General features: G+C 42.5%; 1 protein-coding gene across 2 annotated transcripts in view; it reads right to left on the reverse strand.

Moving 5' to 3' along the window:
- FERMT1 (FERM domain containing kindlin 1) overlaps nucleotides 1-1,704 on the reverse strand; it is a 64,364-nt gene extending 62,660 nt beyond the window's left edge. For both annotated transcript variants that reach the window (XM_060031217.1, XM_060031218.1), the window contains exon 1: nucleotides 1,374-1,704. The gene's annotated coding sequence lies outside the window, so the exon portion shown is untranslated. The remainder of the gene's footprint in view (nucleotides 1-1,373) is intronic.
- Between the last annotated feature and the right edge of the window lie 7,089 nt (nucleotides 1,705-8,793).

Raw genomic sequence — 8,793 nt, forward strand, 5'->3', positions numbered from 1 at the left:
TGGAGGGTATTATGCTGAGTGAAATAAGTCAGACAGAGAAATACAAATACTGTACAATATCACTTATATGTGGAATCTAAAAAAATAAAACAAACTAGTGAATATAACAAAAAGGAAACAGACTCACAGATATAGAGAACAAACTAGTGGTTACCAGTGGGGAGAGGAAAGGGGGGAGGGGCAAGACAGGGGTAGGAAATTGAGGTACAAACTATTATGTATAAAATAAATAAGCAGCCAAAACTAACACAACATTGTAAAGCAATTTTACTCCAATAAAAAAAAATTTAAAAAAAATAAAATAAGCTACAAGGATATATTGTACAACTCTTAAAACTCTGAGCTAAACTCTCAGTACCTTCACTAAGCATTCCTACTAACATAAATATTTCCCAGTGAGGACACAATAAAGATAACTCTTTCATAGACAAACTCATAACATGCCATTGAAGTATTTGACTTTAAGATCCTTACAATTTCTAAAATGCTATGATTTGAGGTTTTGTTATTTAAAATGTTTTGTACATAAAGAAAATAACCTTACTTTTAAGGTGACCCTTACTGCTTGTTTCGTGAGCAATCAGACAGTGGGTTTTTTCTTTTCCTAACCTGGGCAATCAAAACACTTCTCATTTAGGCAATAAATGGTGATTCCCTTACAACGAAATTCTGGCTAAAATTAGGCAATCTGGTTTCCCCACATTCCTCTCCTATCTTTTCTGTGCCTTTTTGAGCGAACTTCTCACGTTCAGCAAGCTGTTACTTGTTGAGGAAAGCACATCTAAGTTAAAGACAAGAACAAGAAGCAAAGCACACCACCAGACCTGCCTTCCTCTGGGGAAGCCCAGTTGCCCACTTCCTCGGGTCCTTTATAGAAAACTCAATCAAGAAAGACAGACAGACGCAGGCAGGCAGACAGAGAGAAAGATGGGGGGAAATAGACCCAACGCTTCCCCTGGAAGATCAGAGAGTGAGTGGGTCCGAAGGCCTCTGGCCTGTCTTTTGCCAGCTCTGCAGGGTCCTGGGGCCCAGGGGGGTGTGGTGGGTGGGTAAAAACCTGCCCCCTACCCCCATAAAGGCCTCTGGCCTGTCTTTTGCCAGCTCTGCAGGGTCTTGGGGCCCAGGGGAGTGTGGTGGGTGGGCATAAACCTGCCACCTACCCCCCCCCCGCCCCGCGGCTGGACGGACAGTTTACTTTGCGCAGCCAGATACGCAAGGACGGAGAAGGTGGTCACAAGCCGAGGACGCGGTTTTTAATTCACCAGCCATTTAAGTGCAAGGGGCTGTAGAAAGGCAGGGGCGGGGGTCTCGGGAACCTTTGGCGCCCATCGCAGCCTCCCCTCCCAGCCTGGTCCCGGCCCCTCGCCACCCACCTCCTTTCCGGAGCCTGCGGCGTGCAGAGTTGCTGCCCCCTGGAGACCCGGCCAGAGGCCCCTGCGGCCGAGCCAGGGGCGCGTGGTGGGTGGCGGCAGCTGCTCCGCGAGGTTCGGCTGGCGAGGGCTGCGCGCGGACCTGCCACCTAGACAGGCACCCGCCCCCGCCGCCCAGTCTCCGCCCCGCGCGGCCCCCGGGGCAAGGCCGGCCAGCACAGCGGGCAGGCGGCTGCACGCCCAGCCCCTGCCTGCCAGGTCCCGCTGCCCGAGGAGGAGGCGCTCCGCAGACTTCACGGGCAAAGGGTGGTCGCCCGGCTACCGCGCGGCGAGAGGGCGGGGAGAACCCGGCGGAGGCTCAGCCCCGTGCCCCTCTTGCGACCTCTCATCCTGCCCACCCTCCCTTAGACCGCCTCCAGTTTCCCGGTTCCCCGAGGCCCGCCCAGTACTAGCCCGGTGATTAAGGTCCTGCTACTTCCCCGCCCTCAGGGTGTACCAGTCACTCACACCCCGGGGTGCGTCCACGCGCCAGGAGCCCCGGCTTCAGGCGGGAACAACCGCCTCCCCTCTAGAGAGCCTGGAGGAACTGTGGTCGCCAGGTGGAAGAAACAAAAGCGGTTCATCTCTGAGTAAGAGGGTGGTGTAAACCCCTGAGAAGGGTGAGGCACCCCAAACATGCACGATGGAAGACCCTGGGGGAACCCAAGGCCCCGCCCCTCGCGGAAGTCTGGGTGGCTCACCTCACATTCACCACCCAGCGCTCCGCTCACCCTCCTGTGGGATTCATCCGAAGAGAGCAGGAAGGGTGGGTGACCTTGGGGAAGTTACACAACCTCTCCAAGCCTCCTTCGCCCAAATTACACACTTTTGTTGAGTGTTTACTATGCACCAGGTCTGGGGTTGAGCTTTGAGGATACAGTCAGTGGTTATAAAATAGACAGGAAATTATAGTTTTCTCATCTGTAAAATGGGTAAAGGGATGGAATTCCCACCACCAGAACTGCATTCAGTCCATGGAGGAGTTTTATGCAGTATAATAGTCTTTAGCGATTTTTGTCAAGTACATAAAGCTTTCGATAACTTAAATATTAATTTAAGATGTTGTAAAATTTAGAAATGGAATCTTTGTTTTGCTTGGACATTACCATATTCAGCCATTATTATGTTTTGAAAGTACTTTACCTTTAATTTGAAAAGGTCAGTTGAACAACCGTCAGCAAATATGGGATTTTATAATTAAAATGATTAAAAAATTTGAAACTGAATTTCCTAATTTGGTAGAGTTTGTCAACTATAGGAAGGTGGTCAGCTGTCTTCTGATCTGACTTCCCCACATGCCTAATACCGACTGAGCAAATATGCACTTATTTGGGACAGAAAGTGTCTAAGACTTGCTTTCTGGAGACTGTGCATGGTTGATTAGACCATAGACTGTCTTCAGGATCTTGGATATGATCAGGAAGCAGTAACGGCTTTCTTTACGCCAAATTAGTTTTCCATTTTAGTTGAAAATATCTGGATTGCGCTAAAGAATTTAACTGGTTTTAAGCTTTCTGCTTGGCCTAACTTCTTTTTTAAGCCTTTTAATGGAAATATTATATATTTATATGCAAGAACACAAATCATAAATATACAGCTGGTGAATTTCACATACTGAACACACCTGTGTTGTAATGAAATTCCGATCAAGAAACAGGACATTGCCAGTCCCCAGAAGCCCCCTAATCCCACCTTTTAGTTACTACCACCCCTCACCAAGAGTAACCATTATCCTGACTTCTAATCCTCAGATGGGTTTTGCTGATGTTTGTACCATACATAAATGGAGTTGGATGATGTATGCTATTTTGTGTCTGGTTTCTTTTGTTCAGCATTATATTTTTTAGTTTCATCCATATTGAATGTCCTAGGCTTTTTTTTTACTACCTAGTTATTATTGTGATGCAGGTCCAACTCATCCCCTAAGGTTCTAGTTTAGAAGTGTATTAAAAAGTATATTCTGGACTTCAAAATTTCATACATATATAAACAAGCAATACTCACCGTAATCCCTCTTAAAAAACAAGCAGAATCAACATTTTGAGTCTGTTATTTAATCCATACATACTCATCAAGCAATGAATAAGCTTATTTATTCATTCAGCCACTGTATAACTGTGAGCTAGACACCAAAACAAGTGCTGAGAATGCTCAGATTAGGCACAGACTTTATCTTCGTATCATAATATGATACGAAGGAATACAGAGGAGGGATGTGTACCTCTCCCAGGTGTGTACCTCTCCCAGTTGTGTGGTGTGGTGGGGAGTATGAGAAAAGGCTTCAGAGAGGAGATGGGTTTTGAGATGGAATTGGAAGATTTAGTTGCCTACAATAAACTGTAGTCTCTAGAAAAATGTTTTAAGGTATTTTTTAGTTAGCAGATAGTTATTGTACTTCAAGAGATGTATTTCCTGATCTTAAAAATTTCCATGTTCATGGTGCAAATAGTGAAACAATAACTATTATCAGATACTTATATATGGCAAAGCTGGCCTGAGAATCATTACCCTCAATAGGTAAGTTAGTCATGTTTGCATTATCATGTGGGATATGAGTGTGTAACAGAAAAGAACAAACCTGAAATGTACATGATAGCCCATTCTCAAGGCTCTGCCTCCCTTTAAAGATATAACACTTCTCATTCATGTAGAGAGAAAATATTGTGGAACAGAGGTTTACAGGAACCTTGTTGGAGGTTTACAGGAACATGGTGACCTGACTTACATGGATAGCTGCAAGCACAAAGGATTCCAGCACCAAGAAGTTTGAAACAACCAGCCACACTGCTCCTCTTTTACTGTAAAAAAAGCCTGAATTCTAACTCCAGGAAGATGGTTCTTTGGGACACTAGTATACCATCTTCTTAGTCTGCTGGATTTCTAAGTAAATTCGCTATTCCTTGCACCAATAGCTTGTTTCTCGATTTATTGGCCTGTCATGTGGCGAGCAGTATGAGCTTGGTAATAAATACATTGGAGTGGATGAGAGATGTGTCCATGTTCTTAATTGCTGAACAGAAAAGGGAAATACAGCAGTTGAGGGCCTTTGACCATCCTGGCTACTTCAACCTGTGAAGCACAAGTGACTTTCTTCCTCTAACACCTTTCTACTTCCACCACATGAGCCCTCAAAGTTTAAAAAATTCTTTATAATCAACTTAGAGAGAATGAGAAAGCTGCTAGAAGGAGAAAAGAGGTGTTTTTTTCTGGATTGATGCTTTTATTTGACAAAACAAATAGGCCGTTACTCAATGTAAACTTCTGTGTTGTGCATTCAGCTTATAAACATTCTGCAAGTCTGGCAACTAAGAAATGACAAGAGTCACCGAAAATGTATTTTTGTTTGCACTGAGTCCTTGGGACTCAGCAGTTGTGTTCACGTTTGTGGACAACGCGTTCTATTGAGTGCAAAGAAGCAGAATGTGCCTATTATAGCTACACCCTCCTTTCCAGCTGTACAAATAATGAGCACTTTCTATGCCCAGGCAAGTTCTAAAATGTTCTCCCTGACAGGGTAAAGAGGTGTGTCTTGATGTATCGACAGGCACTGGATGAAGAAGTGTGAGGAAGAGCAAAGGAGGCCTTGCTCCCTGTTGTTGAGAGTGAGAGGAGCAAGAAAGATGGTGCCTCCCTCCCTCCCTTCCCCTCCTTCTTTCCTTCTTCTTCCTTCCTTAGCATCCATCTCAATCAAAGGGTGCAAAAGAATATACACTGATAATTAAGTCTTCGTCCTCTTCTGATAATGAAGTTCCCTTCCCCGGAGAAAACTGTTACTATTTCCTCCTGAACTTTCCAGAGATAGTCTTTGTGCATAGGCTATTTAACTTTTATATGGTAGTATTCTATACATATATTTTTCTGTGTTTTGTTTTCTCACTTTAAAATATCTTAGTTATCCTAGTGGACATCATTCATATTCATGGCTGCCTACCACCCTTGGAAAGTCCTCTTTACATATTTGTAGAAATTCTTACGTTATTATTTCAGTCTAGAAATCGGAGCTCAAATTCTCAACCTCCCTTGCGGCTAGGGCACAGGCCTATGACCTACACCGTTTCACTTGGGCACACATAGACATAACTTTAATTTGGAAGTGAGTGAGATGCAAAGACAAGATGTACCTGAGGTTTCCATCCGATAATCATAGGCAAGAATCATTGATGGATTATAAAATGAGTAAAAGTATGTTGAGAAACAGGATATTTGTAGTCTCAGAATATCTCCCTACAAAGTATTTGTCAATTACATAGGGAAAGATACATGGTAACTTCAGAGTGGAGAAAACTGGCAGTTATCACCTTAATCAAGTGATCAAAATGAACATCATCTGTAATAATGCATATTGACCTCACACACCTGAGAAGACACAGCATCACTTCTGTAGTATTCTTGCCCAAAATATACAACCTCAATTTAATCATGAGAAAATGTCAAACCCAAATTGGAAGATAGTTTATGAAATAAGTAGTTAATATTCTTCAGAAGTGAGAATGAGAGACAGAAAAACTGAGAGACTGTGTCAGATCAGAGGAGACTCAAGTGACAACTAAATGCCATGTGCGATCCTGGATTTAGTCCTGGAATGGAGAGCGGACATCGGTGGGGAAGGCCTGTGAAATGTGAACAGGGCAGTAGGTTAGTTAATAGTATTATTTCAATACTAATTTCCTGGTTTCCATAAGTGTATTGTGGTTATGTACAAGGGTAGACAAGTTCTCTGTGTACCATTTTTGCAACTTTACTATAAATCTAAAATTATTCAAAGTGAGGAAGAGGAGGAAGGTGGTGGCAGGAGCATGCTCTGACCCTGAAGCAACTAACTAAGAGGATAAGGAGGGTTCAGGGTTCTGGATTCAGCTATGACCTCCAGTGAGCAAGGGGAGAAAAGTCCATGTACAGATGGTTGTTTGTTGTAACCCAGAGTTTTCAAACTGGCTTGGGGTTTGGAGCCCATGTCTGGTACTTTTACCCCGGCAGTGAATTTATAGCATGATGGTTCAGGACTTAAAAACCGACAAATTTGGGTTCACCTGTTGGTACTGCTGACAGAACAGAGCAGAGGGCTTGGGCATGTTTTAATCTGGATCTCTGACGAAACTGAGATCTGTCTGATCTCAGTTTCTGGTTCTGTAAAATGGGAGTAATAATACCCATCTCGTAAGGTGCTGTGAAATGAGAGAATGTTCCTGAAGCACAGAGCACAGAGCCTGAAACATGGAAAATGTTCAATAACTTTATTTATTACTGGAGTAATAAGTAAATAAGAAAGAGTGGGGGTGTTCTCTGGGAAAGAGGAGGAATTGGAGACTCTGAGGCTGTTGCATCTCATCCCAGTGAGGTAAGACTGTGCTCACCTCTCCTCCTCTCTTGCTCAGAGGTAAGGGACCAAAGAAGGGGAGGAACTGTCACTTAGGTGAACCCGTAGGAATTTATTAACTTTTTCAGACTGCACCACAGGGAAAATGTGACAGTTTACACCCAGGTTAGCAGGAAAAGGTTCACAGTGAGCTCTTTCCAAATCCCAATGCAGGTGTAAGGTGATCTAGAAATATTGGAATGATTTCTGTCCTGCTTTCTTGTAATATATGTTCAATAAACACTAGCTATTATTATAGTAGCAGGTATGATTTTGAAAAATCCAGAATGCTGAGTGTGAGAACGGTCATGGTCCTTTATTTTTCTAAATATAACTTCATATTTTGATTTTTGGTTAAAAATAATTGATTGAAAACTCATACTTATCTTTCCTTCCTATTGACTCCCTGCTAAAATTATAGTATAGGAATAAAAAGGTATAAACTTACAATGACAAAGGTTAACAGGAGAAAGGCCATCAGCCAATAAGAGATTTCAAGATTTCCTAGAAGATAGAAAATTGAAGAAGAAATGGTTAGTAATGAAGCAGAGTAGTGAAATCCATAGTCTAGGAGTGAAAATGGGAATGTGACTGAGGCTTTCCAGAATATTCTCAGAGAAACTCAAGTCCTGGAAATATCAGGTGTGACAGACAGTGGATATGAAATGTGTTGTCAAAAACAAGGGAATGAATAGAAAGTCTCTATAAAGAATAGTCAGTCCTCTCACTGTCACATTCAGGGTGAATATATGGCTGCCAGATCTCCACCCTGCGGGCCCAAATCCAGAGGGCTCTGGTCCTTAGAAGTTAAATGTTTCCGGGATTCCCTGGTGGTGCAGTGATTAAGAATCCGCCTGCCAATGCAGGGGACACAGGTTCGAGCCCTGCTCCGGGAAGATCTCACATGAAGTGGAGCAACTAAGCCCATGCGCCACAACTACTGAGCCTGCATTCTAGAGCCCGCGAGACACAACTACTGAGCCCGAGTGTCACAACTACTGAAGCCCGTGCACCTAGAGCCTGTGCTCTGCAACAAGGGAAGCCACCCAATGAGAAGCCCGCGCACCACAGCGAAGAGGAGCTCCCGCTCGCCGCAACTAGAGAAAAGCCCGCGTGCAGCAACAAAGACCCAAGGCAGCCAAAAATAAAATAAATAAATTTATTTTAAAAAAAAAGTTAAATGTTTCCTTTGAAAACGTTACTTGGTATTAAGGCCAACTCCCCACTCAATTACCCTAAAGCAAAGCGTATCAGTGAAACCTCCCAAATAGATCAAAAAAACTATATCCTCATTCTCAAATGCTATCAAACATTTAAGGAAATCCTCCAATATAAGAGAGAAACAAACTTTAAAAAATCCTTATTTTATTTTATTTATTTTTTCCAGTTTTATTGAAATAATTGACATGAGAAAATTTAACACAAAAAAATGAGTAAAAGGATAAGAAACCTAGAGGGTCAATACAAGAGAAGAGCAAAAATACAGTGGGGTAAATTATCACAGAAATAATGTGAGAAACTGCCCAGAAATGTGGAACATGAACCTCCAGTTTAAAGAGTTTACTGAATACCCATCAAATAAATAAGAGATAGCTACACCAAAGTACAGCATTATGAAATGAAGATCACTGTGGAAATATAAAAAACCTAAAAGCTTTTAGGAAGAAAAAACAGCTTATCTACAAAAGAACCCAAATGAACACTCTATACCCAGTCAGACCATCAATCAAATATGTTTCAGACATGCTGGGACTAAGAAAATTTAATTCTCACAAAACCTGTCTTAGAAACATTCTCAAAATGAGCTCTAGAAAACAAGGAAGTGAATCAAGAGAGAGGAAGACCTAGGATGCAGGAAACAGTAGATCCAATCCAGAAAAGCAAAGGAGAATTGATTGCCCTGGGAGGAGTTCTCTGGGGCAAAAGAAGACATCGTAGAATATCTGATGTTATGAGAAATTCAGAAAAAGATTTGGGATATGGTAAAGAAAAGTAGGGCAAAAAAAAATAAACTCATTTAGAAAACTC

The sequence above is a fragment of the Delphinus delphis genome, chromosome 15, assembly GCF_949987515.2.
Source record: "Delphinus delphis chromosome 15, mDelDel1.2, whole genome shotgun sequence".
Classification (NCBI taxonomy): domain Eukaryota; kingdom Metazoa; phylum Chordata; class Mammalia; order Artiodactyla; family Delphinidae; genus Delphinus; species Delphinus delphis.